Genomic DNA, 18,616 nt, shown 5'->3' on the forward strand with positions numbered 1-18,616 from the left:
TTCAAATTCTCAGGGTTGTGGTAAATGGCAAAGTACCATACACCTGGTGATATCACATCAACTCTAAACATGAAGTGTTATCTTGGGCTTTTTTTTTTAAATTTTTTCTTGGTTTCTTTGATTCATTATGCTTATATATGACTTGGAAAGGTGTAAGATATGCTAAGCTCTAGTCACTATTTCTCCACTGCAGTTTGAAAGGTAACTCTACAGCGATCTTATGTCACCATTCACTTTCTATAACTATTTTCAAACTTTATTTCAAATACGACAGTACCAGCTAACAATGGTTAATGTTCCAATTATTTTTATTAATAATTAAGATACCATCCCCAACCTTAGAGTCTTAAAACAACACTTCATTATTACATTTCGTGGCTCTGTGGGTTGACTGAGCTCGGTGGATGGATCTTCCTTGGGGTCTTTCATATAGTTGGAATCCGACAGTAGCTGAGGCTGTAGTCATCCCAAGATGTGACTGGGCTGATTGTCCAAGATGGCTCCCTCACATGGCTGCAGCTGCTGTTCATGGTTGTTGCAGCTCAGCTGGGGCTAGCAACTGGACCACATAGGTGTGGCCTCTCCTATGACTTGGGCTTCCTGGCAGCTGGCTTCCAAGAATGAGTGTTTCAAGAAACAGGGAGCAAAGGTTGCCAGAAGCTTAAGGCTGGAACCTGGAAGCTGGCACAATATCACTTCTGTCATATTCTATCCACTAAGCAGTGACAGAATCCACTTGGATTTAAGAGGACAGAGGAAAATCAAAGATTTTGTGGCCATCTTTACCACCACCGTGTCTAGCAGGTGATTTACTCATTTTCACATTCTGCATCCCTTGCAAGAAAAATACACATGTTGTGTTGTTAGAGGCTTTCTTCTATATTTAAACTACCCATTTAAGCATTCCAGATGGCTTAAATGTCATCTTCCTGACATATGATTTTTAGTACAAGTAAGAATTTAAAGGCTATAAAGAAATGGTCAGTGCTAAAATAGATGCAGCTATCTGATAGGTTCCTCAGCCACATAATACTATAACCAATGAGGCATCAATGTTTGAAATGTGTTTTTTCTCTTGCTTTCTTATCCTAGCCCATAGAACTTCTTCCTTTTTTATCAGGTCTAGCATAGATATTGAGTACTGTTCTAAAGATAGTCGTAAGTCCTGTTTCTTCTTGGAATCTAATAGAAAAAGAAAACATAGCTTTTTGGCTCCCTGAGCAGCACCATGGCAGTCGGCAAGAACAAGCACCTTATGAAAGGAGGCAAAAGGGAGCCAAGAAGAAAGTGGTTGATCCATTTTCAAAGAAAGATTGGTATGATGTGAAAGCACCAGCTATGTTTAACACCAGAAATTTTGGAAAAAACATAAGTTACAATAACTCAAAGAACCAAAATATGATCTGAGGCCCACAAGCGTCATGTATTTGAAGAGAGCCTTGCTGATCTGTAGAATGATGAAACTGCATTTAGAAAATTCAAGTTAATTACTGAGGATGTTCAGGGCAAAATTTCCATGACATGGATCTTACCCATGACAAAGTGTGCTCCATGGTCAAAAACTGGCAGACCATGATTGAAGCTCATGTTGACGTCAAGACTCCCGATGATTATTTGCTTTGTCTATTTTGTATTGGTTTTACTAAAAAACACAACAATCGGATTCAGAAGACCTCTTATGCTCACCATCAATAGGTACACCAAATTTAGAAAAAGATGGAAATCATGACCTGAGAGGTGCAGACAAATGACTTGAAAGAAGTGGCCAATAAATTGATTCCAGATGGCCTCAGAAAAGACATAGAAAAGCCTTGTCAGTCTATTTATTCACTCCATGATGTCTTTCTTTGTTAGAAAAGTAAAAATGCTGAAGAAGCCCAGGTTTGAACTGGGAAAGCTCATTCTGGAAAAGTGACTGGGATGAGACCAGTGCTGAAGTTGAACAAGCTGATGGATATGAGTGAGCCACCAGTCCAAGAATCTGTTTAAAATTCAGACTTTTAACGATAACAAATAAAAAATCTTATTTGTGGTGTTTAATTTCTAATCATTCTTTTTAAATAATCTAATCTTAGTGAATCAGATGTTCTGAACTGGTGTGATGTGAACTTTTCTGAACTGTTGTACAGATTTTATCCATTGCTCTTAGTTACTAAAGAGCTCCGAAAGGGTAGTGATCTAGATGGGAGTTTTATAGATGGTTAATAAAGGGAAATCTTTTCTTAAAAAAAGAAAAGGAAGCATACATTGATTATAGCTGCAGGAAATATCTTTTTTTTTTTAAAGATTTTATTTATTTATTTGACAGAGAGAGAGATAGCCAGCGAGAGAGGGAACACAAGCAGGGGGAGTGGGAGAGGAAGAAGCAGGCTCCCAGCGGAAGAGCCTGACGTGGGGCTCAATCCCAGAACGCCGGGATCACGCCCTGAGCCGAAGGCAGACGCTTAAGGACTGCGCCACCCAGGCATCCCTGCAGGAAATATCTTTAAGATGAAAATGTTGATGAAAGTTATTAAAATCCAGCTACTATGCTTTTGAGAAAGATCCAAATTTCCCTCCCAATTGTAGTTGTTCATTTTGTTTTCTCAGAGACTATGAGACTGGCAATAAACAAATGCACAATTTTCAAAATAGAGAGAAATGTGTGCTTGATTTTAATTCTCAGGAAAATTACAAAATGGAAAAATCTTAAATACATGTTTATTTTCCATTTTAGAAAATCTAGAAAATATCTTAAGTTTAAAACGAAAATAAAAATCACTATAATCATGCCATTCAATGATAGTAAGTATATTTTTATTGTTTTTCTAAGATTTTAATATTTATATATTGGATATAAAATATGATACCTATAACTTTACCAATATTGTGTTTATGAATCCTACCATTTTGTCATTAAAATTAAATTGTGAGCATTTCCCTATCTTATCAATTATTTGAAATTTAAGACCCAAAAGAAATAATTTATTATATGGATTACCATAAGTTGTACAGTCCTGAACTCTTTCTAATATTTTGCTATTATAATTAAATGCAGTGATGATCATTTATGTTCAGAAAATTAGAAATTTCTTCATTGCAGCATCAAATTTGACAGAATTTTTCACTAAACCCTTATTAACATGATGGAAAAACATGGGTTGGATAAAAGTTCCTATTGGTACAGTCACGGATAGTTAAATAATGTTTTCCAAAACTGTTGATCAATGCATCTCTAAGAAGGTCTATTGAGGTCTTCCATGAAAAGTATTTGTTGGTGCCATTTTCTAAATTTTTGATAAAGAACTTGGAAGAACACACTGGCACTGTGATGGTTATTTCATCTTTGTTCTCCTCCAGGTCTATTTTCTGCCTTTCTCTGATCTACTCTACACTGGGGCTATTCCTTACAGGGGTCTTGTGTTCTTCTTATAGCTCTTGGGACCCTGTGACAGCCATGAGAACAAGCTCAAGCTAGACTACTGGAGGATACAAATCCTGTGGAGGAAAGCTGAGTCATTTCAGCTGAGGCCATCCTAGACTAGATTCTAGCTAACCACCAGCTGAAGGCAGATGCTTGCACGAGCCCAAGTCAAAATTGGAAGAAATGAGCCAAGGTCACCATAACAGACCAGCTGAACACAAACTCATGAGAAATTAAAAAAAAAAAAAAAGGCGGCTGTTTAAAGTGACTGAGATGTTTTGGTATTGGTTTTTAACACAGCAGTAGCTGCATAGCTTATATGTGTAAATGAACAAAATCAGATACAATAGTTAATAGGTAGCCCACTTTGGAATGGTGGACTATAAGTAGCAAAAAGAATTTAAGAGGAGATAAATGTATAATTCTGACCAGGTATTGTACTTGATTAAAAATTCATTAAAAACTAGGGGCGTCTGGGTAGCTCAGTCAGTGGGGGATCCTACTCTTGATTTTGGCTCAAGTCGTGATCTCAAGGTTGTGGGATCCAGCCCTGTGTCAGGTGCTGCCCTGGGCATAGAGCCTACTTGAGATTCTCTCTCTCCCTCTCCTTCTGCCCCTCCCCCTTCCTTCTATAAAAGATAGATAGATAGATAGATAGATAGATAGATAGATAAATTCATTAGGCTACTCTAAGACAAACAGTGTCCAGATATAAAGATATGATGTTTTCCACTATATTTTCAGCAGAGTCTCTCTGGAAGCACTGGTTGTATTTTAGTGGCTCGACTACAGAAGAATGATTAGAACGGTTCTAGAACTCATGTCATATGGAGCAAGTGCTATCACACTAGTTGGTTTAACTGTTTACTACCAGTCTGCAACAGGGTAAGCAAGCTCATGCCCAATGAAAAACAACTATCTCACTAAACACACTGTTTAACTTAGCTCGCTTTCTTTTTTCACAGCAAGGCTTTTTTAGTGAAGGAAGCAGTATGTTGATTTATACTCCTGCTCAGCACCTTATCTCTTTGTGGACCCATGGTTCTCAGAGGATAAGAAAGAGTCATGGATCAGTACTGGTCCACACACTGAATACCTCTGAAATAGAGAATGTTGCATAAACTCAGGCTGCCTATCTTAGGAAAAACAAAACAAACAAACAAACAAAACAACTGAAAACAAAAGCAAAACCCAGTAATTGTGGAAGTGTCATTAATATGCTAAACTGAATAGAGAGTAGATTTACTCTAAATGTTTTCAGAAGGAAGAATGAAAGAAGGAGGGAACACAGGAAATAGCTTTCAGCTCATTACAGAGAATATTTTAAGAATAACAAAATGCTCCAGAAAGAGAAACCATATACCGTCCTTATTCCTCACAAGAAATATTCACAATTGGGTAAAGAAGGAATTGATCTGGGAAGGTTAGTAATGCCTTCCATTTCTAAGATTTAAACATTATCTTTTGTATAGTTAAATTAAATGTTCTTTTCTTTCTCTCTCAACTAATTCATTTCTGATTCTTGCACACTTCTGATCTTGTCATTCTACTGAAGAAAAGAAATAAATAATACAAACTGTATTTAATGCTGAAATGATAACAAATGGACATACAAAATCTGTTTCAGATATCTTAAATACTCTAAGTCATCCATCTACACTGCTGTCTTGTAGAGGCAAATGATTAGAAGTATAAAGTTGTTTATTAATTATATTTTTAAGGACACTAAAAATAAATTTCTTAGACATGATGTATTTAGTTTCCCAAGTATACAAATGCGGTATATTTAAATTTTTATCGTTTGATAACAATGGAATAGAATTAAAAGCTATTTAAATATTTGGTAAATATTTAAACACCAATAGGTTTTAAAAGCTATTAGGATGTGGAGTCAGAGTTTTTTTTGTTTTGTTAAAATTAAAAATGAATAGTGATTTCAAATAACTATTTCCTATGAGCTTTACTTATTTATTTTTAAATTATTTTTTGCTGTGATAATTCCATGGAAACCTATCCTTAATTCTTATATAATTTGAAGGCTCAAGCATTGTATGTGAGAACCGAAACCATCCACACCCACATAGCTTACTGTATACATTAATATGACTTATGTCTTTATCAACATGACTATTATTTCAGGAAACTCTTGCTCAGAAAGATAGAAGTTGCAAATAATTTCACTGTCTTGGGAAGTTATTAAAAAATTCATTTTAATTAACATCTAATTGTTTGACTTTTCAGTAGATAGTATCAAATGACTGTTCTCTAAGACCCTTGAAAATCCTTGCTTCAAAATCCTCTCCTTGTTCTACCCACCCATCCTAAACTTTTATATTATGCTCCTTACCCAATCCTAAGCAAGCCTCCACATTAAAAGACTTGCCTTAAAACAAATTTCACACTCTAAATATCCCAACTTTGCTTCTACACCCCAAGACACTACCAAGGTAAACGGGCTCTCTGGGGATGGGGGGGAATCCCTGATTTGTGGGATTTGATGATTTCTGTGATATAAATACTATTCTATGGCATATATACTCCGACCATGGGACTTCAAGATAGCAAGTGACATCGACTTAGCACTTAGGCTGTACTACTATGCTGTGTGTGTGCTTTAGAATTAGAAAGAGATGCTCCCATCAACCTTCACAGGCTTGATGACTGCAGGAAGCTCTAGGATACCATTCCTCCTAAAAGACTGCCAGGACAGTGTTTTCCCATGCTTCTGTAACCATAAGCTCAGATCGTTGTATCAACGGATTGTTCGGGTATTTAGGGACAGCCAGTATTTAACAGTATTGGAGATCCATGAAGATCTCATCAATAACCACTCTTGGCCATGATTCAAGATCTCAACTCAGAAACCATGGGTACCTCTGTGGCCCCTTGAGCCTTTTGCTGGGATAGGGAGCTTTTGGTCTCTTTGACTGGAATGACGAGGTAAGTCTTGTATTGAGTCTGAACTTTGGTTTCTTTTATCAAAGCTCCCCAAATGCTGAATTTATTTTGTCTCCAAGAATAAGGAACCCTTTTTAGGAATCCTTTGATTACTCAATCAATTAAAAATCTTTTATCCTTAGTAGACATCAGTCTCACTACTTACTATGAAACTTGTCTATGTCCCTGTCATTTTGGTTGTATATCTATATGGGAGAAGTTCACAGGGAGGACATGTGAGTAACCTGGATAAATCCATTCTTCAAACTGGCCCTAAGAACTGAGAAATTCAGAGAGTGTCCTCTGAACTTTGGGAAATCCTGTGGAAAAACTGTGCCTCAAGCCACTAAGTAAAATTTTATGAGAACTTTCTTCATAAAACAAGAGACTTGTTTTGTTTGTGAAATCTCCCCAAACCCTCCTGTCTGGGGAGAACCGCAAATTGGTCAGGTTTGCAACTAGAGAAGGGCCAGCCATTAGACGTGGGGGTGTGAGGCACAAGGTATACAAACAGCACTTTGAACTGACCAGTCCCAGACTCTCTGGGATTTGCCTCAGTCTAAAACCAACACCATTCTCCCCTCTGATAGACTCCTGCTTCTTACGCATGTTTATACCATATCCCAAATTCTTGTAACTACCTTTCTAGATTGCATCATTTCACTGTTCTATAATTTAGAATTATAATAGCCATTCTGAAGAACTTTTGAGGTGAACAAAAGTGTTTGTTGGAGAGATATCTTAGAACCTAAAGGAATAAAATTCCACCCATCCAGTGGTCTGCGTTTTTTAATGTTTTTGAGGAAGTACTCAAAGTTATTCAGATTCCAAAACTGCTCCCTTGAAAGATGTCTTGGCCATGGCAAACAAAAGATAAAAACCAAAAAATGGCCTCTCTTCTAGATTCCTCCAAACCTTAGCACAACCCTAATAGCCTTCATCCTATTATTCCTCATCCCTCAGCTATTTCCACCATTTCCTTCTGAATTGTTCCTTTGCCTCCTGGCTGGCCAGAAACCTCCAGAGTGCAGCTACCTCGAAAAGCTGAATCCCCCTCAGAACAGGGAAAACTGCTTTGGTTTTAAGAGCTAGTCTTTTTCTGAGCTGAAAGCCAGTGTTAAAGATTTTCCAAAACCTAGAAAGGTTTGTTTTCCAAAATAAGCTAAAGTTAGACTAAAACTAACAGAGAACTGATTGATTCTTAAAACATTCATCCTCCTAGTTAAAAACCCCAATGGGTGAGGATATAGATTCATTCAGAATTTTAGAGCCATAAATAGAATATTCATTCCCTGTTCTCTATAGTAGCACGCTCAAATTCTATTTTGTCTTTGTGCCTCCTGAGGCAATATATTTTGGTTTCAGATCTGTAGTTTGTTTTCTTTCGTGTCTCTTTAGATCATAATAATCAATACTTATTTGCCTTCTTCTGAAAATATCAACATTATACTTACCTGGGCCATTATGCCCAGAGTTTACTAAGGCACTTCACACTTTTCACAAGCCCTCAACCAGGACCTGAAGAATCCCTAGAATTCTACTCTTTCATTCAGATGAGGATTCAGGGCAGAATACCCATTTCAGAAGATAGGAATCAGAAGCTGAATTTGAAGTTTCTAACAGTTCAAAGTGCTTTTACATTATGCTGATCCATCAGCAGATATATTCCTGAAGTATATACGACAGAAGAAACAATACAAGTATTATAAACTAGCTGTTAGATTTTACAGAAGCATTTGCCGTTGTGAACTCCCACCTTGATATTTAATAGTTTTCAAAACTCTCATAGCAGTTGTCTAAGGTCCTGATAAAACATTTCAATTCTGTATTCTGGGATACTCAGTAACATATGAAATTTAATTGCTACATACATATGATATCATCATTAAAAAATTCTAGTTTACAAATATAATTACACACTAAAGCCCAAGGCAGGCTTATAGAGGAATGCTAGTGTTTTTTTTTTCCCCAAGCCAATTAATTCATCTATGAATTTATTTCTGACAGAAAAAAAAGACCTATTATTAAAACACATTTTCAGAAATAATTGGGGTAATTATTTTAGGGTGAGCTATTCTCATCAGAAACTTTAGTAAGAGTATTTCTGATTTATCTAAGACTTCTCTGTTGTGGATGGAAATCTCTGACTGATAAGTAGGCTAACCCATGGGTGAGCTACATTGAATCACGCTACTTCAAACGTCATGACTTTCTTTTTAGGTGACTGCAAATTTGTTATTGGGTGATTCCTTATATGACAGGTATGAAATAAATCACCAGTGTTGTCTTAGTAAAATATAATGAATGAACATAACACCTTAAAAACAATGCCAATATGGGGCGCCTGGGTGGCCCACTCAGTTAAGCATCTGACTTTGGTTCAGGTCATGATCTCTGGGTCCTAGGATGGAGCCCCACAGCAGTGTTCTTGCTCAGTGGGGAGCCTGCTCGTCCTTCTGCCCCTCCCCCGCTTGTACTCGCTCTCTCTCGCTCTAATAAATAAAATCTTTAAAAAAAATAATGCCAATACCTAAAGCACACACAGCACAGTAGTACAGCCTAAGTGCTAAGTTTACCCTGATGTGAAGGTGTAACCATTACCCCTTGAGCAAGTATGAGGCTATATCCTTACTCCTATTAATTAGAACTTCACTGGGTATTTTCAGAAGCCTATTCGACAATCTCAGAATTGAGTTCACATGAATTAAAAAAAAAATCCTTTCCCTATGAATCCTCCTATCATGGTCATCTTTAAGTCTTTATGAAATGGCTCAGTCAAGGCATCCTGATAAAAGGAAGCACCATATTTACACATCAATTTAATTAGTAGAGTTCAAAGGGCTGTGCAAACATTATCTAATTAAACTTCACAACAATTCAGTGAAGCAAGAGAAGGTATACCCATTATCCTCATTCACAGAAGAGAGATTTTGAGGTGCTGAGAGGCTAAATGATTTCTTAGTTTCACAATGATGAGTCAGAGGTGAGGCTGGGAACAAAACCAGAACTCTTGTTCAGATATAAAAGTAACACCATGGAAATGCTTATTCAGGTGGATCACTCCTTCAGCTGGAAGTTGTCCTACTACATAAATAACAAGAGTAATTGCAGTGGAATTTGTATGAATGTATACGTTTTTTTCTAGATTAGAAAAACGTTCTTCAGCATTATTTGCTTTGGAGACAGTCATATGATGGCTAAATGTATCCCGGCTAAATAGAACCTATATTTCAGTGTCTTCCCCCAAAAGTCCCCCTGTTATTTCTAGGGATCCTCAAGAAGTACTTATAAACCAGTGGGTCAGTGGCAATGACTACAGAGCATATCTTCTTTTTCTCTGGCTTCTTTGGTTCCTATCGGGTATTTGTTTGGCTGTGATGCATATCGTTAGAATATATTGTCCATACCAAGGACAATCTCTGGATGCCTCCAAAGCTTCTAATCCCCGGGGTGTCAGAACAGTGCCAGGTTCCTTACAGAACTGAGGGCCAACAGGGTCCTGCTCTGTGCCATATTTGATTATTTAGGAGTATGGAATCCCTTTGTTCTCAGAAATTCGCGGGATCACTCTTGAGTAGTTCCATCAGTTTCTGCCTTGAATCTTTTCTCTGCAAAATCCAGTGAACCTGGGGGCTGGATGTATGCTTCTCTTTCCTTCCTCTCATCAACCAAACCTTGATCCCTTCAAATAGACATTGGTGCATCTGGGGTTGGAGGTCAGTGGAGGTAAGAGGCAAGGGTCTATTTCATTAACCACCATTCTATATACAGAGTATTAAGGTCAAGTGGAATGGGTGTCAAACATTTTTTAAGCCTTTCTTTAAAGGAAAAATGTTTACCAAGCTCTCTATGTAACATGATCAAAGCAAGGAGAAATGTACTAGCTGCAAAGAGAAGATGGGGTTGGGGGTGGGGGGTTCTACAGCCAGCCAACAGCCCCTTAGGTTCCCCAGGGTCAAATCTGAAAACTAGAGAGTGCAATTCTTTTGCTTTAAGGACGTAGCTCCTAAAGGCCAGCTAGTCTAGATAATGCATACAAACGAGACCCGATATTCAGGAAACACAAACCATTTTTTGATAATCCCTGTAATTCCCTTTGTCTATAGTCCTAGATCTTCCCTTCTCCCGCCTCATTGTGTGCTGGTCTCAGCCTATTGGTAACCAATATTGTGGCTGGACCGGCCCTTGTGGTTTTTATTATGACTGTAAGACGGCGTCAGCAATGAACACCAGGAAACTTTGAGAAAAAGAAAAGTTTATTATTATTATTATTTTTTTTTTAAGATTTTATTTATTTATTTGACACACAGCCAGCGAGAGAGGGAACAAGCAGGGGGAGTGGGAGAGAGAGAAAAGCAGGCTTCCCCCCGAGCAGGGAGCCCGATGCGGGGCTCAATCCCAGGACCCTGAGATCATGACCTGAGCCGAAGGCAGAGGCTTAACGACTGAGCTACCCAGGTGCCCAGAAAAGTTTATTATTTATATGACCAGGAAATTACACAGCACACTAGGGGCACCCAGTGAGGTCACCGGTAGGGAGAGAGTGCACAGGCCTGAGAATTTGCTTTCATTGCTGTTCAGGGTGGGAATTTAAGGGTCAGGCAGAGAAAACACAAGCAGCCCAAGTGCTCAGTTACCAAAACCAACCAAGATCTCTAAAACAAAGAAGTCTGGCAGGGAGTGGTGGCCTGGTTCTTTATCTAGCAGTTGGAGAGGTGTTTACTGGAGATAGCCATCTTTGAAATGGATGCCTCTTTGAAGTGGGTGCCCCGGCAATCAAAGCTCTTAGGCCCAACTTACTATGCACTTGTATTACAAAAAGGAAAGCCAGCTATCAGGGCTTATGCCACACACCTCCTTCAAGCATTCAAGCAGCGGCTGAGACCAGGCTGTGCTTATTGACTCAGAGAAGTGATACAGACAAGAGAGAACAGAGAAGAAGGAACTTACTCCCTGGCTCCTGGATTTCAAAAGACAAACACTTAGGAAAGACAGAGGGACTCAAGCTAGAAAATGGAAGGGCTAAATATAAAGTCAGGACATTGGAAGCGGTGGTGGGAGCTTAGACTTGAGAGGCTCCCGGGGAGAGGTTGCTAGTCAATGTGCTTTGGGCTGTGTCTTGGAGAGTTGGCAAAAACCTAGCATTGGTTTGGGGTGTTCAAAAACAAAGGGACCTTTTCCTCATAGTCCGGGTGGAGATTGAGAAGGTGTCATGGCTCCAAATAATTAAATGGATATAAGGAGAGCCTAGGCAGATGCCTTAGACACTTTCTTAGAGTTTCCCATCACAGAGTGATAAAACCACTGGAAACAAAATGGCCAGTGCATGCGTAGACAGCTGGCCAAGGACCAGCTGAGATGAAGGATATGCGATTGGATGCCAGGTTGGGAACCTGTAATAGGGAGAACTACCGCCCCACCACGCCCGAGTACTTACATGCACCCTCAGAGAAGATGCAAGGAGAGTCCAAATAGATGAAGCTTGAGTTTCTACTGCTTCAAATTAACTTCTCAAAGATATTAATGAAAAAGTCAATAAAGATTGGGAGGGGGGAGGCTAACAGATGTTTAAGGATACAATGGTCTAGATAATTGGTCACCAAATAACTGAAATGTTTTAGGAATTAAATCAGATCTACAACTACCAGAATCTCAAGCAGAGATAACTGATTTTATTTATTTATTTTTAATTAAAAAAAATTTTTTTAAAGATTTTATTTATTTATTTGATAGAGGGAGAGAGAGTGCACAAGCAGGGGGAGTTGGAGAGGGAGAAGCAGGCTTCCCCTGAGCAGGGAGCCAGAAGCGGGGTTCGATCCCAGGACCCTGGGATCATGACCTGAGCCAAAGGCAGCCTCTTTAACCGACTGAGCCACCAGGCACCCCAGACATAACTGACTTTAACCTATCATGTTTAAAGTATGTTGGAAAGACAATTTAACAGTGTTTTGCTTCTTAAAAGAAAAGAAAATAATAAAGCCTCCACATGTGCAAATTAGGTAAATTGCATTTCTTTTTCATCTACCACACAAGACTAGAAATCCTGTCTAGATTTCTACTAGACAAGGGCTGCTCTAGAAATCTTGCTGCTAGACAAATGTTGGTAAAGAGAAGATTAAACTCGGCAGGTTGTACGATATATCAAATTACTATTTTATTAACCTATATGTTTAGGATTATCCATGACAAAAATACTAGCCATGGCAAATTTTAAGTGCTTGTCTATCATCCTCTGTTCCTTGGTCAATATCTAAGACTCCGGTTCAAACCTCAGGCTGTACAGTTAAAACCTGGGAAACCTTGGAGAAATGCCTATTTCAGTCTCAGTTTTTTTACTTATATATCTAGAATAATAACAACTTCATAAACATGGCTAGAGAAGTAAATGAAATGATGTATATAAAGTGGTTAGCACATTGCCTGGCATCTAGAAAATACCCAGTACCTGCTCAGGATATGCCAGAGTCATTCACATATTACCCTGGAGAAAAAAATTGGGAGAAGAGAAAGTTACTGTACCTACATCTGTTATGTTATAATGTATTGATAGAGCAGGCAGTGAGTTAGACAGGAGCTAGAGGCAAGGGCGGTGATAAACAGGTTACATACAGGAAGCACAACATCACGCCTTAGAAGCCTGGGAGCATAACATCCTGGCCTTGTGGCTTCCAAGACCCCAAGGCTAACGGATCAAGAGCCACAGGGGCAGAACACGTGCTCTCCTCTTTCAACTCTCCCCAAGGTAACCCCTAGACTCATTATAACACATTTGCATTGCGGTTTTAGTGTCTCTCCCCCGACCCCCATGGGGGAAGGCTGACATGATGGTTCTGGGACAAACCTTGCAGGATCAAAAACTTCCCTTCCCAACCTGTGGGAGGACGCCCCCAAATGACCGGAAGCAGCCTTCATTGGAGACTATCCATCCAGGATCCAAGACCCTGCTCACATAAAAGGAAAAGGATTCCTGTGGCCTCAGGGCATGGCCACCTCTGGGCTGCCAGCTCTCCCATCTTGAGAGTGTGCTTAAGAGACTGCTTTGTGCTCGCTACTCTCCCTTTGGCTGTCTTTATGGGAGCACAAATCCTCTTCTAATTTTTTCCAGCGGAATCCAGGAACTGAAACCTCCATTCACACAATGCAGTTCTCTCCCACCGGTTATAGTATTTTTCAAACTGTGAGTTGTAACCCATTAACAACTCATGAAACAATCCAGTGGCAATCAGCATTTTTTTTAAGGAATAGCATAGCATGACGTAGCACGGCATAAATCAAAGAGCAAGACACATAGTAAAAAATCCTTCGCAAATATTCGTCTTACTTTATGTATGCATATGTAAGTACACATTAAGTCAAGAAATGTATGCTATATTGCATTATCCGCCCTAATTCTTCATCACCATTCCCTCTGTATTCAAACTCCTTACCATGTGACTTTGCAGTTCCTTTAAGAGATGGAGTCTATTTTCCATGCTTTGAACCTGAACCTGGCCGTGGGAATCAATCTGGCCAATACAATAAGGCAGAAATGACAATATGCCAGTTCAAAACCTCCCCTCAAAAGGTCTTGCATCTTTTCCCTTGCCTTTGGCAATCCTGCAATCATGATAAGGTCACATCGGGGCCTGTTTGCTGGTCCCAGGTGACAGAGACACACAGGGAACAGCTACGGTGGATCACTCAAACCCGGAGCGGAGTACAGCCCCCGCCGACCCACAGACGCATAAGTAAGGCAGTCAGCTTATAAATACATGAATAAATCAATCTGAGATCAGCCCAGCCTAGCCCAGTGGATCGATCTCTCAGCAAACGAGACTTGTGAGTTATAATAATGACTGTTGTTTTCAGCCACAGTTTTGGCGTGGTTTGTGCTACCGCCACAGCTTGTAGTAAAACAAACAAATTGGTCATAACTAAAATACTTGAAAGATGCAGGCTAGAAATTGACATATATTCTACCATTATAATGGGCACTGAATTTGTTTTCCAGTGGATCCCTGACATCTCCACGTACGATAATGCAAAAGGTCTTTTATTACTCCCTCAAATCACTGTACGTCAGAATTTGTCATTTATGATGTTATATAAAAATCGCCTCCTTTTTATTCCTGGAAATTTAAAAAACATAGAGAAGTAACATAGAAAGATATAAAAATAACAAAGAAACTACACAGAATGTAGGGAAAAAAAAAGAAAATCCCCCCATCCAGCCACCACTCAGACTCAGCAAGTATCAACACTTGGCATATATACTTGGAGTGTTTTTTCTAAGTTTATACTTTTTTGCCCTTTAAAATATTAGAACTGTAGGTATAGGTAAAGTATCACTCAAACTTAATCCCCATTCTCATCTTCTTGCTAGACTGGTGCATATTCTCCTAATCTTCTAACCTTTTTCTCATTCCTTTGTCTACATTTATGCACTCATGCATATAAACGATGCATTTAACACCAAGGGGTTTTTAGAACACAGGGACGGAATAAGAGGCACATACTAGATGTCAGTTACTGGTAATATTCTACTTCTTGGGAAGGGCTAAGTACATAGGTATTCACGATTATATTATTACACTGACCATACATTTTGTAAGCTTACTAAATTGATTCATAAATTCTAGCAGTTATTTTGTAGATTCCACTGGATTTTCAAATATTCATGTTGTCTGAAAATAAAGACCATTTTACTTCTTCCTTCCCAACCCGGATATATTTTATCACTTTCCTTACCTGATTACACTGGATAGAACATCCAGTACAGTGTTAGATAGAAGTGCTCAGAGGGTCGTCTTTGTCTTATTCCTGATCTTAGGGGGTGAAGTACGATGTTAGCTGTAAGGTTTTCATAAATGTTATTTATCAGGTTGAGGGAGTCCCTTTCTCACTCTGCTGTGAGTTTTTGGTGGGATGAATGATGGATTTGGTCAAATGTGATTTCTGGGACTATTGCGATTTTAAAAAAAATTATTATTTTTGTTTGGTTGGTTTTAGTTTGTTAAAATGCTGAGTTACATGGATTGATTTTGTAAAGTTGGGCCAATCTTGCATCCTTTGGTAAACTCCATTTGGTCATGATACATTATCCTTTCAATATATTAAATTTCGATAAGTTTCAGTCAGAATATTTGCATCTATATTCACAACAGATAGCAGTCTATAGTTTTCCTTTTTTTTTTTTTTAAGATTTTATTTATTTATTTGAGAAAGAACATGAATGGGGGAAGGGACCAGCAGAGGGAGAGGGAGAAGCAAATTCCCCGCCAAGCAGGGAGCCCGGTGCGGGGCTCGATCCCAGGACCCTAAGATCATGACCTGAGCCAAAAGCAGATGCTTAACCAACGAGCCACCCAGGTGCCCCTATAGTTTTGTATTCTTGTAATATCTTTGTCTAGTTTTGGTATCAGAGTAATGCTGGCCAATTGGGAAGTGCTCCTTCTTTTTCAATTTTCTAGAGTTGGTGTAGAACTGGTAACAGTTCTTCCTTAAATGCTAGGTAAAATTCACCAGTGAAGCCATTTGCACATTGAGATTTCTTTGTGGGAGGAAACTTTTAAATATAATTCCTTTGATCGATATAGGGCTATTTAGGTTCTAGATTTTTTCTTGCCTGAGCTTTGGTACTTCGTATCTTTCAAAAATATTCATCCACTTCATCTACCTTGTTAAATTTATTGGCATAAATTTTTTAATCATACTCCTTTATTATCCTTTTCACATCTGTAGAATGTGTAATTATATTCACTCTCTCATTCTTGATATTGGTAATTTGTGTTTTATATTTTTTTCCCCCTAATCAGTCTAGCTAGAGGTATGTCAAGTACATACTTTTTCTATGTATTCTACCCAAAGGCCTGTGAATCTTGAGCCTTTCCGGTCTGCATAGTAGAAATAGGAACTATTCCTGGCACTGTGTAGGTGCTGGGCACTGTTATCTCCATTCCTTTCAGGTGGTTCTTTCTCTGCCATGGATAGTCTCCTTAGGCACCCGAGTACTTGAGAGTGCCCCCCTCCCCCGCCGCAACCTGAGTCTCTTCTCTGTGCAGCCTCTCCTCTTCTGTATTGTGTCCTGTGAACTTCAGCCATTATGGTCTTCCCAGACTCACAGCTCCTTCTCCTCAGCTCAGAAAGTCCTTGAAACCCTCAAGCCAGTCAGATGGGACAATCCGCCCCAGGGTGCCTTCCCCCAAGTCCTGAGGTCTGCTCAAGCTCATTGGCCCTTCCCACTACATTGTCTTCTCATAGGACTTACAGGGTCACGTGATTCCTGGCCAAGGAATAAAAGCAAAATCTTCGCATTCCATAGTGCATTTGGATGGAAATTAGTGATATAATCAGGTGCCACTCCCAGAGACCTGGGAGAAGAGCCAGGCTGGATCTAGGAGGAACCACACATGAGATGGCACTTGTATTTGTGCTGCACCCTTGCTCCCACCACCTCACGCTGTACCATCATGCTGCCTGAACAATAGCCATGTTTTACTGGGAAAACGGTTCTCCTCCCTTTCTATGCTTCTGCACTAGTAAGTTGCTTCAGTGGTAAATATGTGAGACCTTTTGTTTGCATAATAAATAAAATAAAAAATGTATTTACAGTGGCGCCTGGGTGGCACAGAGGTTAAGTGTCTGCCTTCGGCTCAGGGCGTGATCCTGGCGTTATGGGATCGAGCCCCACATCAGGCTCTTCTGCTATGAGCCTGCTTCTTCCTCTCCCTCTCCCCCTGCTTGTGTTCCCTCTCTCGCTGGCTGTCTCTATCTCTGTTGAATATATAAATAAAATCTTTTTAAAAAATGTATTTATATATACTGGATATAATAAAAACATTTTGTCCCTATATAATGCTTTTATTTTAACTTTAATGGGCACCTTGTTTATAGGTTTTTAAAAATTTGATACGCCAGGGGTGCTTGTGTGGCTCAGTTGGTTGGGTTTCTGACACTTGATTTTGGCTCAGGTCATGATCTCAGGGTTGTGAGACTGAGCCCGGCATAGGACTCCACACTGAGCATGGAGCCCACTTAAGATTCTCTCTCTCCCCCTCTCCTGCTGCCCCTCCCCCCTGCCCTCTGCTCATGCTCCCTCTCTCTAAAATAATAAATATATTTGATGTGTTGAATTGTGTCAAGATTTTTGTTGATTTTTCACTTGTGCTTGTATCTCTGTGTTTGTATCTTTTCAGAAAGCTTTACCTGCTCTAAATTCAGGAAGATATTTTTCCGTTAAATTCTTCAATAATTTAAATTTTATTTATTATTATTATTTTTACTTTATTCTCTTTATTCCATCTGTAATTAATTTTTATGTATGGTGTGAGGTAGGAATCTAACTGGAATTTTTTTTTCCTAAATGAGAAGTCAATTGTTCTTTTTTTTTTTTTAGATTTTATTTATTTATTTGACAGAGATAGAGACAGCCAGCAAGAAAGGGAACACAAGCAGGGGGAGTGGGAGAGGAAGAAGCAGGCTCATAGCAGAGGAACCTGATGTGGGGCTCGATCCCAGAACTCCAGAATCATGCCCTGAGCCGAAGGCAGACGCTTTACCGCTGTGCCACCCAGGCGCCCCGAGAAGTCAATTGTTCTAACACTATACATTGAATTGTTATTTCCTTCAATATCTAATGACAACACCTTATTTCATACATACATATGTATGTGTTTCTGGGTTTTCAAATTTCCTCCCCCCCTTCTCTCTCTTTCTTCTCTTCCCACAAATCAGTTTGTATAAGACACCATTATTTATTATTTAAAGAATTAATAGAAATTATCTCAAAACCATTTATTACTTATATTTTTTAAATATGAAGAACCCCACCATTTTGATTTATTTTATATTTAATATCTTAATCAGATTTCCTACTTCTTGGGTTAGTTTTGGTCATTTTTTTTCCCCTTAGGAATATTATCTAGTTTTTTAAATATTATTTTTAAAAATATTTTTATATATTATATATATAATATATAAAAATATCTAGTTTTTAAAATTTAGTGGCATAAATTTATTTATATAATTTATATATTTTTTTATTATAAAATGTTCCACAATCTCATGGTTACATGCAATTAAAATTTTTCTGATGTTACTTTTTGTGCCATCTCTCCTTTTTTCCATCCCCTTCCCCCCCACCCGCCCTAAATTTGCTCCTAATGACAACATCTCTTCCTCTATTGGTATCATACCCAGCTTTTAGTTTCCACTAATTGTCAATTGATCGCTCTATTGTTTCAACAGTACCTTGGGGAATAAATTGCTCTGCAGGCTGAATCAGATGTAAGCTGCTTT

General features: G+C 38.8%; 1 protein-coding gene and 1 pseudogene across 5 annotated transcripts in view; one reads left to right on the top strand and one right to left on the bottom strand.

The window, feature by feature from the left end:
* MTHFD2L (methylenetetrahydrofolate dehydrogenase (NADP+ dependent) 2 like) overlaps positions 1-18,616 on the bottom strand; it is a 142,633-nt gene that overhangs the window by 33,865 nt on the left and 90,152 nt on the right. The window lies entirely within an intron of this gene.
* On the top strand, positions 1,229-1,989 carry LOC100466732 (annotated as a pseudogene).

Source organism: Ailuropoda melanoleuca, chromosome 11 (genome assembly GCF_002007445.2).
Source record: "Ailuropoda melanoleuca isolate Jingjing chromosome 11, ASM200744v2, whole genome shotgun sequence".
In the NCBI taxonomy this organism is placed as follows: domain Eukaryota; kingdom Metazoa; phylum Chordata; class Mammalia; order Carnivora; family Ursidae; genus Ailuropoda; species Ailuropoda melanoleuca.